Source organism: Dipodomys merriami, unplaced genomic scaffold (assembly GCF_024711535.1).
Source record: "Dipodomys merriami isolate MVZ:Mamm:240054 unplaced genomic scaffold, mDipMer1.0.p SCAF_265, whole genome shotgun sequence".
Taxonomy (NCBI): Eukaryota; Metazoa; Chordata; class Mammalia; order Rodentia; family Heteromyidae; genus Dipodomys; species Dipodomys merriami.
In genome coordinates, this window is record NW_027204104.1 from 338,297 (window position 1) to 358,668 (window position 20,372).

Here is a 20,372-nt window from a genome sequence, read left to right on the forward strand (position 1 = left end):
GTGGCATATAGGTTGATTTTAGAAACCCATTGTGACCACATCACCATTATGACATTACAATCCCTTTGTGACCTCATATTGACATTGTGAAATCATTAATGGAATGTAACATCACAAAACTGTCTTGTCGTCTTAAATTTTGTAACAGGCGACTACCTTGACCTGGGCTGGATGCCCAGAGCTAAATGCAGCCTCAACCATGGACCCTCAGAACTTCAAAGAGCAGCCCAGCCATTTGTTAACTGTTCTGCAAACAACCAATCTCCAAAATAATGATCTCCAAAGCTCCACATTTCAAAGTACAATGCTTTTTCCTTTCACTTCATCCTCTTTCTCTAAAGACCTGTCCTAACTTTCAGGTCTTTTCATTTTTTCCTTCCACCATTCCCTTCTTCTCTTCAGGCTGCTCTACTCTTGAAAGGCTTGTCCTGCCCTGACCAGGTGGCCAGTTGCCGTCCTTCATCTCCTTCTCTCCCTCAGTTTCCTCTCCTCCCAGGTCTTTACGCACTTGCAGTCTCATCACTTATTTCCTTCCAGGCCTTTCCCCTTTTTCTCTCCCCTTCTGTTGCTCTGAACATGCAGCGTATATATAGGCTGTACCCTTCCTCCACTGCAATATGTTTCAAGAATAACAGTTTTCAATCATCACTTCCCTAATGTCCATGCCCAAATTACTTCTTGGCAGCTCACCATGTGGGGCTTGACATTTTATCTCTTTCAGCAGCGTGTCCGCCCTCCTCCAGTGGCATGAACCCCCCTCTCTGTTGGTCCAGACCAGGAGGTCATGATGACTATCTGTTCCAGTGGATTATAGGGGCACTGCTGGTTATTACAGTGTCCTCATGGTGAACTAGGAGCAATTGAAATTGGAAAAATAATTGTGATATTACAAACTCATGACATAACTAACCCATTGTGACCTCATCACCATTGTGACATCACAAACCCATTGTGACATTGCTGTTTTGACACCAGGATCACTTTGTGACATTCCAAATCTATTATGACCTTTTATAACCTTTGAAAAAATAGATTTGTGACATTACAATCTTTTTGTGTACCCAAATCTCCACTGTGAATTATTGACAATTGAGAATCAGACATGACATTTTAACATCAGAAACATTTTTGAGATCATCACAATTGTGACATCACATTGTCATTGTGACACCATCTGATAATTGTGAAATCACAAAACTAAAATGATATGAAAGAATTAGAACTTCACATGGTCATCGTGACATCATAGACATGAATACCTTTAATTGTGATTTCATTCTATTTCAAATTTGGCCTGTACTTTGATATCATAAACAAACCGTGAATCATAACCATTGTGACATTACAATCCATTTGTACATCACATTGCCATTGTGATATCACTAACCCACCATGACATTACAAACCTAACCTTTCATCATAACTTTTGTGACATGCTGCAATTCTGATACCTTAGCCCTTTTCATCCTCATGATCTGTTGTCGACCTCATTAGATTTCACATATGACATTTGATATCACAAATTCTGAGTGACATCATGACAATGGTGACATCACACTGTTAGATGTCATAACCATTGTGTCAAATTCTGACATCACAAACCTTTTAGGATTTCAATATATTTGTGACAACACATACTTTTAGAGAAACCACAGTCCCTTTGTAACTCATATACTCATTGTAAGTTAAAGACCATTGAGAACAATCATGTCATTTTGACATGCCCAACCCATTGTGACATCACAGTGCCATGGTGATATACTAACACACTGTGATATCACAAGCCTTCTCTGTCCTCATACATCTTGTGATGTGCTGTAATTGTGATGTGTTAGGCCATTTATGAGCTCATAATCTGTTTTCAAACATATTTCAGTTATGATATGTGATATCAGAAATCCACTGTGACATCATGACCATTGTGACATCATACTGACAGACATCATGAACATTGTGTCACACTGTGACATCACAATCCTCCTAGGATTTCATCACATTTTTGACAACACATGCCTTTGGAGAAACCACGGTCCATTTGTGAAGTCATATTCTCTGTGATTTCATGACAAATGAGATCCTTTATGCCATTTTAATATCACCAACCAATTGTGACATCATAGACCTACTGTGACCCCTTACCTGTATGGCATCACCAAATAATTGTGAGATCAAAACCTTTTGTGATGTCACAATGTGACATGATGATCATGGCATCTGTCAGTGTGATGTCACAATGGTCATGATGACACAATGGATTACTGTTATCTCATGTCATACATGAAATATGAGGTTGAAAACAAATTGTGAGGGCAAAAAGGTCTAAGATATCACAATGTAAGCATGTCACAAAAGTTATGAGGAGAGGAGAGGTTTGTGATGTCACATTGTGTTAATGATATCAGAATGGCACTGTGATGGCACAAAGTGATTATGATATCAATTATTTTTGTCGGTTGTGGGGCTTGAACTCTGGGCTTGGGCATTGTCCCTCAGCTCTTCAGCTCAACGCTAGCGCTCTACCACTTGAGCTACAACGCCACTTCCGTTTTTTGAGTGGTTTATTGGAGATTAGAGTTTCTCGGACTTTCTTGCCCAGGCTGGCTTTGAACCGTGATCCTCAGATCAGATCTCAGCCTCCTGAGTAGCTAGGATTACAGGCATGAGCCATAAGCACCCAGATCAAAATTGTTATGTAGGCACAAAAATTCGTTTCTGATAGCAATTCCCATGCCATATTTTGAATACAATGAAATCACGGAATAAGCATTCACAATTTGTCTATGATGTCAGAATGAGAATTGTCATAATGCGATTATGTCATTGAGTTTGGTGATGTCACAATGAGCTGATGCTCTCATAAGGAAAAAGTGCTGTCACACTCTTGAGGATGCCACAAACACTTTTTGATGTTATAATGGCATGTCTGATCTCAATTGTCATTAGTTAACAACAAGGATTTGGGTACACAAAGGGACTGTGATGTTGAAAAGGGAATGTTATTTTCCAAAGGAGCTAAGAGGTCATAATAGATTTGAGATGTCACGGAATCATGATGTCACAATGACAATCATATCACAATGAGTTTGTGATGTCGTGGTGGTGATGATGTCAAAATGGGTTTGTGATGTCACAATGAGTTTGTAATATCACAATCAAATTTCCAATTTCAATTGCTATTAGTTCACAAGGATTATACTGTAATTATCAGCACGGTCCTGATAATCTATAGGGTCTGATAATCAGCGTGGCCCCATCTTTTGGCCAGCTGGAGAGGACAAAGTATGCCACCAAAGAACATGGAGCATTCTGTAGGAGGGCTTGGGACAGTAATCACCAAGTGTTAAGCTGTTAAGAAGTGATTGGGCTAGGGCTGGGAAGTTGGCTCAGTGGTAGAGTGCTTGCCTTGCATACCCGAGGCCCTGGGTTTGATTCCTCAGCATCACATAAGCAAAAAGAAAACAGCCGAAGTGGCGCTGTGGCTCAAGTGGTAGAGCACTAGCCTTGAGCTGAAGAGCTGAGGGATAGCACTCAGGCCCAGAGTTCAGGCCCTACGACTGGACCCAAAAAAACAAAACAAAACAAAAAAAAGAAGTGATTGGGCTGTGGGAAGTTTGGGATGTGACAGTTGAAAACTGTTAAGCAGTTGGTGTGGAGAAGGGTTACAGACTTTATATAGGCTGCTTATTCAGAGCAATGGAAGAGAAGAGAAAAAGGGAAAAGTCTTGGAAGGAGGGAGGTTGTGTGATAACAGAAAGGGAAAGACCTGAGAGAAGAGGAAGTTGAGGGAGAGCAGGAAGTAAAGGATGGCAACTGACCCAGGCAAAGCAGTTCAGGCCTGTGGAGAGTGGAGAGGCCTGAAGAGAAGAAAGAACTGGTAGAAGGGAAAAAGGGAAAGACATTGAAGGAAGTATAGGTCTGCAGTGAAGGATAGACTAGAGGAAGGGGGATAAAATGCTTGCCCTTTGTGTCTCGATGGATTCTCCTGAACAATAGAGGTTCTAATATTTGGAGACCCCCATCGATATAATCCATTTGGATGGCATCAGGCCTTGGCCCCAGGGAAAAATCCCCATAGGTGAGAGTGTCAGCCTTCAGGGTTGAGAATCTACCTCAAATGTTTGTCTCCGGAGGACCAACATGAACAAAAGTAATTTAGGTACCTCTAGGGGTATGTCTGGGCAAGCTTGCCAGCCTGTTTTGGGACTCAATCTGGAGGTCATCTGTGGCTTCCTTGGGAAGCCATCTGGGAACTCCTTGATAGGTCATGTAGGGCTTTCTTGGGAAGCCAGCTGGAACCTCCTTGAGAGGTCCTGTAGGGCTTCCTTTGGAAGTTATCTGCAACCTCATCATGAGTACATCTGCGACTTCCTTGGGAAGCAACCTGAGACCTACCCTGGAGATCATCAGGGGCCTTCAGGGACCATCTTGGACTTTCTTCAGAGGTCATCTGGGGCTTATTCAGGAGGCCACCTGAGAACTCTTCAAAAGTAGTCATTGGGGATTCTTTAAGAGGCAATCTAGGACCACTTATGAGGTCATCTGGAGCTTTTTTAGGAGGTCATCTTGGGTCATCTTGATGAAAAAAATATGACCGTCTTGGACATCATCTTGGACTTCCTTGAGAAACCATATATGACCTTCTCTGGAGGTCATCTGTGGCTTTCTCAACAGGGTTATCTGGAACCTCCTCTGGAGTTCATATGTGGCCTCCTTGAGGGGCCATCTGAGATATTGAGAGGTAATCTCAGACTCATTGAGAGGACATCTGGAACCTCCTTTGGAGGTCATCTGACACTTCTTGGGAAGCCATTTGGATCCTCCATGAGAGGTCATCTAATGCCTCCTAGGGAGGACATATGTGACGTCCTCCAGAGGTCATCTGTGACCTCCTCAAGAGGCAATCTGGGATGTTCTGTCTGTCATCTGGGACATTATGTAGAGTTCAACATTGAAAGGTGTGGGACATGTGGGTTAAGTTTTCGTGGCTATTGGTCTCTGTGTGTATGCTGATAGTTCTATCAGTGTCCTGTATGCACTTCTGTTTAGTCCTTTTCTCAGGATGGGAAAACAAGGCCTAAAGTTGTCATATCCAAAAAATTCTCCCCCAGGCTTATAGAGTCCCTCAGAGGAAGATGCACTGATGTACTCTCTTTCCTATTCTTTGTCATCAGCACCTCTAATGTTATGTCCTCCCATAACAAAAGTGGTTACTTGTACCAGCCTGAGGTTGTACAATGTGGTATGTTAGCCTTCTTACCCTTGAAACAGGAAAATGGAGGAGATGGTGAGCAGGCCCCCTTTCTAATATATGTTCCCTTTACCACTAGTGACCTGTATAACTGGAAACAGAAAAATCCATCTTTTTCAGAAAAAAAACCAGGGGCTTATTACCTCCTTAGCGATAGCAATTTTCACAAACAAGCACATCTGGTATAAGTGTCAGCAAATTTTACAGGCGCTTTTCACCTGGTAGAAAAGGGAGTGAATCCTGCTCGGTGACTTGAAAGTAGTCCTTGGACCAGACATTAAGCCTACTATTGAACCAGACCAATTGGAGCAAGTCTTTACTCAGATTTACCCAAGCTGAGACTAACAGTGATCGAGGTATGGAAATGCTTACCAATTATTGCCAGGTTCGGTTAGCAGGAATACCACAGTAGCTAGAAAGCCAAGTCATCAATCTAAAGTGAGTGAGATGATATAGTTCCCCAGTGAGTACCTTAAGGCTTTTCTGGAACATTTCCCAGAAGCCTATAGGACCTATAAGCCTATAGATCTTGAAGCCCTGGAGAATCAAAAATCCCTAAATATGGCCTTTGTTACCCAGTCAGCCCCAGATATTAGAAGAAACCTTCAAAAGTTAGAAGGTTTTGAGGGAAAGGTGTATTTTAAGTTGGAAGTGGTTGCCCAGTGGGTATTTGATAACAGAGATACCCTGGAAAAAGGGCTTAATAAGGGGTTTTGAGTTTTGGTAGGAGCACCAGAATAGGGATGAAGAACTCATTGGCAAAGACAGTACAATTCAGTTGCAACTGACAGTAGGGAACCTCTAGAACTAGATCAGTGTGATTATTGCAAGCAAAATGGACATTGGGAAAAGGAATGTTCAAGGAGGAGAATGATAGAAAATGACAGGTTAAGTAATCACATTAACCATCTGGAAAATGTGTTCATATCTCTGAGAAATATGCAAAGGAACATGGGGCTCTGAATTCCAATTGTGTTTAATTTAAAAAGCAGCCTTCTGAACTTAAGAAGAAATGTGACAAAGAAAATATTCACACACTTCTATCTCAAAAAACAGGCTTATAAAAGACTGAATCACCAATATGTGCCAGTCAAAGACCCACCAAGAGATTAAAAGCACATAGAAGAGCAAACTGGAGAAAAGAGAGAGAATTATTTGATGTGAAGAAAAGATTTGAAGATATAAATTAGAAACTTGTGAGAGTCAAAAATGAGAAGAAAATCCTCAAAAGGAACCTAGAAAACACTCAGAATCAAATGAAATTCAAGTACAGTAGCCTTGGTGAGCATGAGGCAAATTAGGGGATCACAGATCAGAGGCTGACAGAAGCCATCCTTGTTAACCCCAAATGAGGCCAAGAAGAGATTCTGATGCTGCATTAAGAAATCATGGCCATGGCCGGGCGCTGGTGGCTCACGCCTGTAAACTTAGCTATTCAGGAGGCTGAGATCTGAGGATCGCGGTTCAAAGCCAGCCCGGACAGGAGCGACCGTGAGACTCCTATCTCCAATAAACCACCAGAAAACCGGAAGTGGCGCTGTAGCTCAAGTGGTAGAGCACTCGCCTTGAGCTGAAGAGCTGAGGGACAGCGCTCAGGCCCAGAGTTCAAGCCCCACGACCGACAAAAGAAGAAAAAAAAAAGAAATCATGGCCATTCAAAAGGAGCTGGATCTGATATAAGAATGTATTAGGCTGAAGTACATGTCGATTATAAGATTTGAAGAATGTCACCAGAAATTGAAAGCATTAGAGAAAGAAGGAACGAGTAGTTAGCAGAGAAGACGGGGAAGTGCTGTGTCATAGAAGATGAGGCCAAGAAAGGTAAACAGGAAAATATCAGGCTCAAGAAAGAGATTGTTACTCTTCAGAAAGTGTTAAAGGACCACATGCTCTGATAGGGAATGCTGGGTAAAGGGAAAGAGCTTTAGGAAGAAAAACAGAAGAGCTAAACAAACAGTTGAAAGATCTGTCACAAAAATACACTGAAGTGGAAAACTAGAAAGAGAAACTACTAGAGTAAAAGCCCCAAAACAGTGCTGAGATCTTCACCATAAATGTAATGCAGAAGCATCGTGTCCCAATGGAACAGGTGGAGGTGGGAAAAAAATACCTCGCAGTAGCACCTTTGTGAACTTAAGAGAGGAGCTGAAGAGCAAGCAAAGTTGTGAGAAGGAGCAGCAATTGTCCAGTCAAAGGAACTCTCCTGTGACCCTGCCAAAACAGTTACAGGTTAAGGAGCACATTGAATAGGAGAGTGTGATCTTGAAAGCAAGTTTGAGAGAAAAGGAGGAGAATAAAATCGAAGAAGTCTCCAAGGTTCAGAGTAATGTATAGGAGTTAAAGAAACTAGTCTCTAAGATACAGGGAAACATTTGAGCTGATCAGGTAGCGTGGGAGATCATTCTTTAAAACCAGTGGGGTATCTAGAGCTACTAGTCGTTAAAATTAAAGGAACAAGCAAAAACAGTTGTAATAAGTGTGCATATGTTGACAGTGAACTTGTGAAAAATGCATACAGGCTTAAGCTTTCTGTCAGTTTACGTTTAGATATTTGCACCCTGATAAATTTCCCGAGGCCACTACTTAAAAATGTTCTGAAAACCAGTGGGGCCTTAGCCTGACAATATTTTGTAAGGTGTGTAGGTAATTTCCAATAGGTAAATGCTGAAAAGCTGGAACCTATGGAAATAATTCATATGTGAGGAACCTCAGATGGTGAATTTGGGAAAGTGTACTTCACAGAGGTAAAGCCTGGAAAGTATGGGTATTGTTATCTATTAGTAATAGTGGACACTTTTTCAGGCTGAGCTGAGGCATGCAATAATTCCTTGATTTGCCTTGCCCTTAGCTTTGGGGTGCAAAGATGGCCCTGCATTCATGGCACAAGTTCTCAATTATTAACTAACACTCTAGGAATAAATTGGAAGTTACAATCCATTTATAGAACTCAGAGTTCAAGGCATTAGAAAGAATGAATATGCCCTCAAAGGAAACTAACTAAATTAAATACAGAGACTATCCATGGCTAGGTGAGCCTCCTCCACTTTGCTCTCCTTCAACCAAGATGTAGCCCTTATGTTAAAGGATTTAAACCCTTTGAAATACTTTAGGATAGACCACCCCCTTTGCTTCCTAAATTTGGGAAGGCTATATTAACAGAAATGTCTAGCTACAATCTGCAGGCTTTACAACATATTCTTTTATGGGACCTATCCTTTGGTAACCAAGGCCCACCGGCCACCAAAGAAAAACTCCACCTAAAGGGGAGGGGCCAAGATGGCGATGGAACAGCAGGGAAGCACCACAGCTCTCTCCAATGAAATACAGTGTTTGGATTTCAATGCTCCATTTCTGCAAGTGACCCACAAAAAAGAGGCGTTTACTCAGAGAGATACAGGAAGTGAAAAAAAAGGGAAAAACCTACACAGACAGTAAAGTGGGAAGACCCTTCCCCCAACTCTTGTTGGTGATGGGGCTCACCGCTGAGCAGCTTCAGTGGTGGAGCTTTGTGCCAGGTTGCTTAAGTGGCCTGGCTCTGGACTCTCTGAGGACCACACACCCAAAAACATCCCAAGGCTCACAGAAGACTCCCCAGGTCCAGTGCCAACCCAGAGACTACAAACCGAAATCTCAGAAGAGCCGGCATGAAAATTCCCCTCACCCTCCGTGGCATGGCGCCTCTGCCTGGCTGGTGCAACCACCCCAACACAGTCAGGAGCAGCAGCAGCTGTCAGCAGTGGCGAACAACCCTAGACTCGTAGTGTGGCACCTCTGTCCTGCTGTTGTAAACAGCCTAGCCTAACCTGGAGCAGCAGCAGCAGCTGGCAGTAGTGGCAAACCACCCAGACTCTGGGCACAATGCCTCTTGGCACTAGCCCACAGGAAAAACCCAGACCAGCCTGGGGCGGCAGTGATAACTGGGACGGGGAAAGCTGCAGTGAAAAATTTCAGACCCATGGCGGTTTGTGCCTCTCCACACTGGCCCACATAAGCATCCCAGCCAAGCCTGAGGCAACAGAACTGTTTAAAACCTCACTCCTGGTGGGGTGGAGGGCCTCTCCATACTGGCTTGCATAAGCAGCCCAGCCCAGCCCATGGTGGCAAAGGTGGTGAACAACCCCAGTCATGACGTAGGGTGTGGTGCTGAACAACCCCAGAAAAGCCACATGAACTTTCCTATTTGGTCTGGCTTTGAACCTGAATACACAGATCTGAGCCTCCTGAGTAGCTACAATTACAGGCGTTTACACAAGCAGGGTCTAACTCTTGCCAATCCCTTCACTTTTTCTACAATAGATCATTTCTTAGTTCATACAAGGAACTTAAGCAAATACAAGAGGATTGACATAATACCTGTATTATATCTGACCATAGTGGAATCAAACTGGTTCTCAATAACAAGGCATAAAGTAGAAAAAACTTAAACACATGGAAATTAAAGTGAACTAAGTTGAACAATACATGGGTCACAGAAGAAGTTAAAGAAGAAATAAAAAGTTCCTACAATTCAGTGAAAATGAAGAAACATCACAAAGAAACCTATGGGACCGAGCAAAAGCAGTTCTGAGGGGCAAATGTATTACTCTCAGTGCACATATCAAGAAAACAGAGACCAAATAAACAATCTTATGATACAACTAAAACTGCTAGAGAAACAAGAAAAAAATTGAACCTAAAGTTGCTAGACAGAAAAAGATAAACGATATAAGAGCTGAAATTAATGAGATGGAGACTGAGAAAATTATAAATAAATTAATACAACAAAAAACTGTTTATAAGAAAAAAATCAGTAAGACTGATGGACCACTGGCAAGAGAAACTAACAAAATAAGAGAGGTGACCAAAATCAATATTATCAGAGATACCACAGGAAAAATTACAACAAACATCCAAGACATCCAAACAATCATAAGGAAATAATTCCAGACTCTACTTACAGAGGAAGGAAAACCTAGCAGAGATGGATGAATTTCTACGGAAATACAAATTGCTATCTCCCCTCTCCTTTTTGGACCTGCTTCTCCACCATGTAAGGTTGGGGCAGCAGTTCGGTAAATAAACTTCTTTTCCTGCCTTAATAATGTGTAGTATCCTCTTCATAGGCTACCTAATGAAACCTACCTATATAATGTTCCTTACATATGATGCTGTAACTCAGATGGGGTTATTGAGTTGGAAATGTTAGAATTTCCTAACCACTCCTTTTCTGTGAACTAAACTGTCTTCAGACACCACGCGAGACTTTTCACCGATACCATTGCTGGCCTTCACATGCACATCTACACCACTTCTCTTCTCTGGTGAGTGAAACTACTCTCTATGGCTCTCTGTTGCTCAATCTCTGCTCAGATATGGCACCATGCTAACGAGTTCCTATAGCCTTTATCGGAAAGGCTGGTCAACTCCGAACCCGAGGTTGCTTGGTTATGGGATCTTGCCCATTTCTCTCTAGACTGCTCTAGGGGAAGTAGGGACATTGCTTGTGCCTGGTCAGCTCTCCTTCAGTCACCAGACTGACTCTCCTACACATTTAATGGGGTGCTGCAAGTCATGCCCGAGCCATGAAACCCCTCTGAAATGCCTCCTGTGCTCCCTGGATAGCCAGAGCACCTAATTTTTTATGCTGTTCAAAAATTTAGACAAATTTTGCCTCTGCAATGGTAAATGGTCAAAAGTCTGTTCACTTTCAGTATCTTTTTGCTCTCTGCTAATCATGTCCAACTTTCTATATCTCTCCATTTCTTTTCTACAACTATGTGTATTGTGCCATGAAGCATGGGACATGGGCTTTCCCTCTAAAAGGCTAGCCAAACTAGGCTTGATTTTTTGTTCAGGCTTTATTTGCATTTTTTTTTAGAAATTTGCCATCTTGAGTTTGCCATCTTGGCCAAATGGTGGGTGAAGGATTTGGCCCCCTCCAATCCTTACCCTTCCACCAAGCTTTCTTCTCCTTCATCCATCTATTCAAATGTGCCTTGCTAACAAGTTGCTCTTTTCATAGACTCTGGTAACTGAGGCCCAACCATCTGATGTGCTTTGTTAGCAAACATGTCTGAACATTGTTGTATAAAATTTTAGGATTTGAGTTTTGCCTTTTTTGTTTTGTATTGTTTAGGCTAGTACTGACTATGTGATTCTAAAATATTGGGCATATCTGTGCAAAGATTCTCCCATCTAACAAGTTTTGATATTGCAGAATATTTGGTCAATTCTTGATAAGGACCAGGTAAGATCTACTTATTCTATTTGATCTCCATGTTGCTTTAATTGAAAATAACAAAGGATTTTCGTGACAAAAGTTGCAATTCAAATCCAGCTCTGGCTGAAAAATCCCTAAGACTCCATCACCCAACTAACCTGCAAAAAGCCAGGCTGGAAGCTTGGACTGAGCCTCTAATCTCCAACCAGAAAACACTGCACGAGTTTCTATTACTCAAAGTGTTAGTGTGTTAGCCTTGAGCAGAAGTGTTCAGGGATAGTGTCCAGGAATTGAGTTCAAACCTCCTTTAATACCAACTGGGAAAAACCATCCCACAAATGACACTTAGAATCAGCCAGTCTGCAGAACAAAGGAACATGGAAAAGAGTAAGAGGTGATGATACCACATCAGCCACTTTCTGCCTGCCCTTTCAAAAGTAACCAGAGCAAGGAGGTCAATAGAAGTAAGAAGACTGTCCATACCTATCTACCTTTCAATTGGACAGGAATTTATATTCTTGCCTTTGTCACTTGACTTCTTCTCTACCTTGTCGCCAGATATCAGAAGTAGCTAGGGATATTTCTACCAACATTTTCAGCCCCAAGTCTTCCTCTTGCCATTTAGTTACTCTCTAGTATTTTTTTCAGTCCCTCAATGCCTCGTGGGACTTCTCCATACTTCATCCAAGAGACTTGCCTCCTCCAGACTTCATCAAAGGACTCATTGCCCAAGTAACAGCTGTTGCCTTCTGCCTTCTCTCAGAGGGGATCTCGTTTCAACATTTTACCCCTACTGTTGATACCCCTTGCAAACAGGAAATAGCCAGAGAGAATCTTCACCTTTTTTTATAATTATCAAAAGGCTGGAATGTAAGGTTTGAACAGGGACACCTCCACACTTCTTGGCTAAGTTTCTGCCCAATATCTGTTACATAGGTAACTAGCAGACCTGGAAGCAGTCACCTTCTCCTCTTGCTAGATCACATCCTGGGCCACCTCTGGTCACAAGCCTCCTATCTGACGTTAGGAGGGTCCCAGACCCTGAGGTCACGTCGAAATCCAGTGTGGCCACACTTTTCCCCACCTGGCCAACTTCTTCCTTTAAGTCATGATTCTCCACCATACATGGTGTAGGCAACAGTTCAGTAAATAAAATTTTTTTTCTGCCTGAAAAATAAGAAATACAAATTGCCCAAACAGAACCAAGAAGAAAGAAATCAATTAAACATGTTAATTACAATGACATAGTAGAAGTAACCAGAACTCTTCCAACAAGAAAAGCCCAGGACATGATGGATTCACTACAGAATTCTATAAGACCTCAAGCACTTCAGAGAAATAGAAACAGAGGGAGTAATCCCAAACTCATTCTATGAAGCCAATATCACATTCATCTCCAAACCAAGCAAAGACCCAACAAAAAGAACTACACACCAATCTGTTTGATTAAGACAGATTCAAAGCTCCTCAATAAAATTGCAGCCAACAGAATCCAGAAACAGTTCAAAAAATTATACATTATGACCAAGTGGGTTTCATTCCAGAGATGCAAGTATGGTTTAACATAAGTAAGTCAATAAATCTAATCGATCACATCAACAGATCCAAGGTCAAGAACCACATGATTATCTCCATTCATGCAGAAAAGGCTTTTGAGAAAATTCAGCACTGATTTATGTTAAACGCTATGGAAAAAATAGGAATAGAAGGAATATTTCATAACATAATAAAAGCCTTACATGGTACATCAAAGGACAATATTATATTTAATAGGGAAAAACTACAACCAATTCCCCTAAAAACAGGAACAAAGCAAGGATGCCCACTTTATCCAAGTTTCTTCAATATAGTTCTGGATTTCTTAGACAGAGCAATAAGGCAAGAGAAAGACATTAAAGGGATCCACATAGGACAGGAAGAAGATAAGCTATCTCTTTTTGCAGATGGCATTATTTTATAAATAACTGATCCCTAAAGCTCCATCCCCAAACTCTTAGAACTTATAAACCAATTTGGCAAATGAACAGGATACAAAATTAACCCACAAAAGTCAATCGACTTTCTGTATAGTAACAATGTACAAATAGAAAGGGAAATCAAAGAAACAACCCCATTCACAATAACCTCAAAATAAAAAGTGTCTAGGAATTAACCTAACTAAAGATATAGAGGGTCTGTTTCATGAAAACTATAAAAGGCTAAAAAAAGAATCATAGAGATTACCAGGAAATGGGAAGAAATGGGAAAAAATATTTACCAGCAATATAACAGACAAGCGTCTAATACCATTATATTATAATATCCATTATATTATATATGGTGAAGTCAAGAAACTAACCCTTCACAAACCTAACAAACCTATATTGATATGGTCAAGGAAGCTAAAGTGAGACTTATTAGAAGAAGAGATAGAAACGACAAAGAAATACATAAGGAAATGTTCATCATCCCTGGCTGTAAGGGAAATGCAAATAAAAACAACTGTGAGATACCACCTTACCCCAATCAGAATGGCCCACATCCTAAATTAAGCCAATGACAAATGCTGGAAGGGATACAAAGAAAGAAACATTACTACATTGCTAGTGGGAATGTATACTAATACGACCACTTTGGAAAGCAATCTGGAGGTACTTACGAAAGCTAAATATCGACCTGTCCTATGAACTGGCCATACCACTCCTAGGCATCTACTCTGAACAACAGGAACCAGTGTACATAGACATACACACCTCTATGATTATTGCAGTACTGTTCACAATAGCCAAGATTTGGAAACAACCCAGATAAGCCACAACTGATAAGTGGATCCAAAAAATGTGGAACCTATATACAATGGAATACCATGTAGCCATTAGAAAGGACAAAATGAATGTATTTGCAGGGAAATGGATGGAACTAGACCAAATTATTTGAGTGAGGTAAGCCAAGAACAATGAGACAAACGGCATAGGGTTTACGTGATACATAGATGCTAAAGTCAAAATGCAAGAAGGTATGACAAAGTAAACAGGACTCAAGAAACAACGGACAGCCACTCATTTTGTTGTATCACCATTAATGACTCCATGTTCTTGACTATGTAGATGGTAGAAATATGCACGCAATGCAGAAAAGCCAGGAGGAGGAACACAATAAGTGGAAAATGGAACAACATACAACAAAGGGGCACATCAGCTGCAGTGAACATAGAAGAAAAATAACTAAGCAACCCAAACACAGTGATGGGAAGAGGTTTATGAGAGGGAAAGAGGGCAAGAGGGAATAGCCTACATTAAGCAAAAGGAAAAAAAATGTAAATATCACCTGAGGTCGGAAAAATAATTTGGATTGTCAAAGCTCATAGAATTAACAAACATTAGACCATGATAACAGTAATGTGCTTTGTCAAGGTTAAAATGTGTTTGTGACTTTAACTAAGTATCACAATTCCAAAATACTGTGAAATATATGTAATCACCTATCTCAATTTTTACAAAAACGGTGCGAGAGGGAAAGGTTATGAGGGATGGATGACAATGTTGTCAGACACCTCGTATTTGGGTACTGTTTTGTAGAATGGGAACTTCTTTGTTCAACTACTTAAAGATAATAATAATAAAAAGTGTTTAAAAAATAAACATTAGGATGAAAATAAAAATTTCAAATATAAAATAAGAAATTAAATCCAGTTGGAAGGAAAATTTTGTTGAGGAGAGTAGTTTAGTTTATTCTATAGCAAGTCTCACTTCAGAAATAAATTCAAAAACTAGACCCCAGGTAAGTGAAATAAACTAAGAAATTGAGTTGAAAAAAGAAAATAAGAAACTCCACCCACTCTTTCTTGCCTAGACAGCTGGTGTGGGTAAAAATTCATCATGTTCCTGAATTGGAACCAAAGTGCCAAGGACCTTACTTGGTGGTGCTAACTTCACTGTCGCCTATTGAATTAGCACGAAAACATCATTGGATCCATCAGTCTCAAGTGGAATAGGTAGTGGACAAATATACAGAGAAGGCTGCAAGATGAACTATTAAGGATAAGACTTACTAAGTGTTAATTAGTGCTAACTAGTATATTTCTATAATTTACTTGTTTTCTATTAAATTTACCTTTTAAGCCTGTTCATTTGGTGGAATGAAGTGAATTTTTAGGATTTGGTTAGAAGGAATCAAGGATTTGATTGGACATGAAAAATATTGGGGGATATATGAAGCAGCATGGTCCTAATAATGAGCAGGGACAACTAATCAATGTTGCCCCATGACCTGGCTCACTGGAGTGCATGGGGCATGCCACACAAGTGAGCAGGGCATGCTACTGGAGGGGGTAGGATGTCATCCTCACATGATGAGCTGTGAAGAATTGATTGGGGAACAGGCAGTTTGTGAAGTGATGGTTGAAAACTGTTAGGTAGGAAACCCACTGGAGTGATGGAGGCGTTCAAACTATATATAGGCTGCATGTTCAGAGCAATGGAATTGGAGAAAATCAAGGAATGACCTCCAAGGAAGGAAGTGGTGAGACAGCAGGAGGGGAAAGACCTGGGAGAAGTGGAATTTGAGGGAGAACAGGAGGGGAAGGAAGACAATTGGCCACCCGTCCAGAGAAGTGTAGTGGAGAAGCCTAAAGAGAAGAAGGAAGTGATGGAAGGGAAAAAAGGAAATGAAGGAAAAGTCTATAAAGAAGGACTTAATATGGGAAAAGGAAAAAACCTTACCTATTGAAGTTTGGAGCGTGGAGATGATAATTTGGGAGGTTGGTGTTTTGCAAACCAATTAACTATGCCTATTGGACGTCTGAGGTTTGGTGGTTGGGGTTGGGCTGTCACTGTGTGTACAGCCCATGGCAAAGTAAATGTAGGCCCATTTCTAGTGTAAATAAAGTTATCTTCAATGTGCCTCATTGGATTGTCTTGTGTTTTATGCATCATAAGTGTGCAAGTTCACAAGTTAATAGGCTCAAAGGCCTCGAGTTTTGTAAAATGTTATGAGGTCATAATAGGTTTGAAAAACCCAATGGAACAGTGATATCACAATGGCAATATGATGTCACAATATTGAGTGATAATAATATTTTGATGTTATGCTTAGTTGGTGATGCTATAATGGTGATGAGATCACAATAGGTTTACCATGTTACAATAGGTCACAATAGGTTTTTTTTAATTGTGAAAATACTGTACAGAGGGGTTACAATTACAGGGGCAAGATAATGAGTACATTTCTTATTAAGCATTTTAGCCTCCTCCTTTGTTACCCCTTCCCATCCCTTCCCATACTTACCTGGCAAGGGAAATTCCACGATCACACAATAGGTTTATGAAGACAGTTATGATGTCAGTTATGATGTCAGTTCCACCCAGGAGAAATTCTCCCAGCCCAGGCAGAAAAAACTCCGCCCACAGAGGAGTGACTTTCTTTTTTGAAACTTTTCTTAAATTTTTATTTTTTAAAAGTGTTTTCTGTTAATCTTTTTTTCTCATAATTTTTATTTTTGTGTGTGTGTGTGTGTGTGTGTGTGTGTGTGTGTGTGTGTGTGTGTGTGTGTGTGTGTGTGTTTGAGCTTTTGGTCTTTTTTTATTGTTTTCATTTTTTTCTCTTTATTTTGCATGACTTAATTGCTGTTCTGCTCATCCCATGATATATAACTGTCGTCAATTATTAGACCTTATTCACTATTGTGTACATATTTAATCCAGAAATTTATTACTCAATTCACAAGCTCTTAGGCTTAACTTCTTTAAAAGCAGTATCATCTTTTTATACCTACATAATTATTACGTAACTAATTTTAATATTTTTTAATTTTTTGCTTTCATGTTTCTTTCTATCCCTCCCCTCTTCTCATTCTATCCTTTTCTTCTTTTCGTATCATTTCTTTAAGCGTACATAATTTTTAAGTGTGTCACTTCTTAAATTTAGTTTTTGTTTCTCAAATTCTCTTTTTCTTAATTTCTCTCCTGTCATTCTGTCCAATCAATTTCCCTCTCTGAGATTAGGAATTGGTTAAATTTACTCCCCTTTTACCCCTCCACATCCCTCTAGTCCTATTTGTTCCCACACTTCTCCCTAAAGCTAATAATTTCTGGTTTGCCAAATCCTTTTTTGTTGTTTTTAGCGCAGTAATTCATAGTTGTTTGATGTTGAATAGATTGTATCTGTTGAATTAGATTGTATTTGCAGCCATTTTGATTGTGCAGCTACAGGACTCTGGCTGATGCTTGCCTTAAAATAGTGTTCTAGCACAAAATTTGTGTTGCTTTCATACCAAATGGGCAGAAGAAGCCGAAAAGCACAATAAAAATGGCAAGTCCAGATAGCCCAACTCCCACTCATGTTAATCAGGTGACAGAATTGTTAATGAATAGTCCAGAGAAGCTCCATAAAAACCTGTACATACACTACTAGTAAACATGGTGAATGAAATGATTGGACTTGCAAAGTACTCAGTGTGAGCATGATAGGGAGCGAGAGGAGGCAAACCAAAGATTACTACAGGAATCTTGTAAGCATTATTAGGAAGCTACTTAAAGATTAATGCAGGAATTGCATAAGCAGGTTGAGAAGAGTCAAAGATAAATACAGGAAATGCATGAGCAGGCGGAGCACAGCCATAGAGAATTACTGGAATTGTGTGAACATGACGAAACTAATCAAAGAGTAATACAGGAATTATGAGAGCAGGATGAGACTAGACACAGATAAATAGAGGCATTCATGGAATCCATAAACAGACCACTGAAAGAAGTCAGGGAGACCCCAAATGGAATGCTGAATAGAGCCCTACAGAAAGAATGGGTGTCCAGGGCAACCATAACCAATCAACTAAGTGATTTGAGAAACTGAACACAAAATTAAGGAAGTAAAGAATTTCATACAAGATCTAAAACAAAGCTCCAACAAGGATTTTGAAGCCATCAAAGCCGACCAATTAGAAGAAAAAGAAATAAAAAAACAAAGTAGAAAGTCTTGACAGTAGGTTAGACCATGAAGAAGATCGAATCTCGGGGATTGAAGACAGCCTATATATTATAGAGAAAAAACATAAAACTATGCAAGACAAATCCAAAAAATATGATAGATCTATTCAACATTTGGAATACACTATCAGAAAGCCTAATCTGAGGATAATGGGTGTAGAGGAGCACCTAGAAAAAGAAGTTAATGGTCCAGAAAATTTATTTAACAGAAACCTAGCAGAGAACTTCCCAAATATACAAAAAGATAGGCCTATTCAGATGTAAGAAGCTTGTAGAAACCCAAATAGACCAAACCACAACAAGATATCACACTGTCACATTATAATCTGCACAGGATCAATTCAGACCCAGGAATGGAGCCTCAACGATCTCAAGGAGAAAAGAACAATCACCTATAAACAGAAACCAATTAGAATCATCCATTTCTCAGCAGAGCTGATTAAAGCAAGAAGAGTCTGGAATGGTGTATGCCATGTGCTAAAGACAAACAACTATCAACCAAGAATACTGTACCCAACTAAACTATCCTTCATAACTGAAGGTCGAATAAAAATTTTCCATAGCAAAGAAACATTGAAACAATGTATCTCCACCAAACCAGCCCTACAAAAAACAAAAGTATCCTACACATAGAAAACCAACAGGACCACAGTAAGAGCCAAGAAACAGTATCCAAGGAAACAAAATTAGAAAACAACACCCTTTGTGATAAAAGCTCTGTAAAAACTATGAATCCAGTCAACATTCCTCAATACAATAAAGGCTATATATGACAAACCTACAGCCAGCATTGTACTTAATGGTGAAAAATTAAAGCCATTTCTTCTTAACTCAGGAACAAGACAAGGATGTCCACTCTCCTCTCTCTACTTCTTTTCAATTTAGTATTAAAATGCCTAGCTACAGCAAAAGACAAGATGCAAACATAAAAGGGATCCAAATAGGGAAAGATGATGTTAAACTCTCCCTATATGCAGATGACATGATGTTGTATTTAAATAATCCCACCGACTCCACTCCGAAATTATTCATGTTGATTCAAAACGTTGGCAAAGTAACAAGGGAAAAAGTAACACTCAAAAATAAATAGATTTTTTTGTATGCCAACAATGAGAAAGCATGGCTGAAATCAGGAAAGCAACTCCATTCATAATAGCCCATAAAAAATAAAATACCTAGGTATTAACTTAATCAAAGATGTAAGGGATCTTTATGATGCAAACTTTAAAAACCTGAAAAAGGAAATAAAAACGGAACTTAGAAAGTGGAAAAACCTCCCAGGCTCCTGGATTTGAAGAATCAAATCGTGAAAATGGTAATACTTCCCTAGGCTATCTACAAATTCAATGTGATGCTTATCAATATTACAAACTCATTCATCAAGAAAATAGAAGAAGAATTCCAAAAATTCATATGGAACAATAAAAGACTCTGAAGAGCAAAAATGTTCAACCGAAGGAATAGTGCTAGAGGAATATTAATACCAAATTTCAAACTCTACTACAAAGCCATAGTAATCAAAACAGCTTGGGACTGGCACAAGAACAGACCTCAGGACCAATGGAATAGAATCGAAAACCCAGAAATGAACTCACAGACCTATAGCCGCCTAATCTTTGATAAAGGAGCTAAGAAATAGAATGGAAGAAAGCTTCTTCTGTAAATGGTGCTGACAAAATTGGTTAATCACTTGTAGAAAGCTAAAGCTAGATCCATATATATGACCCTGAAGGGGAAACAAAGGAGGAGGCTACAATGCTTGATAAGAAATGTACTCATTATCTTGCCCATGTAATTGTAACCACTCTGTACAGTATTTTCACAATAAAATAAATAAAAATTAAAAAAGAATCAACTCCAAATGAATGAAAGACCTCAGAGTCAAAGCAGACACCCTGAAAACTTTGCAGGACAAACTGGGAGATAACTTGTTTGTCCTTGGCACAGGCTGCAATTTTCTTAA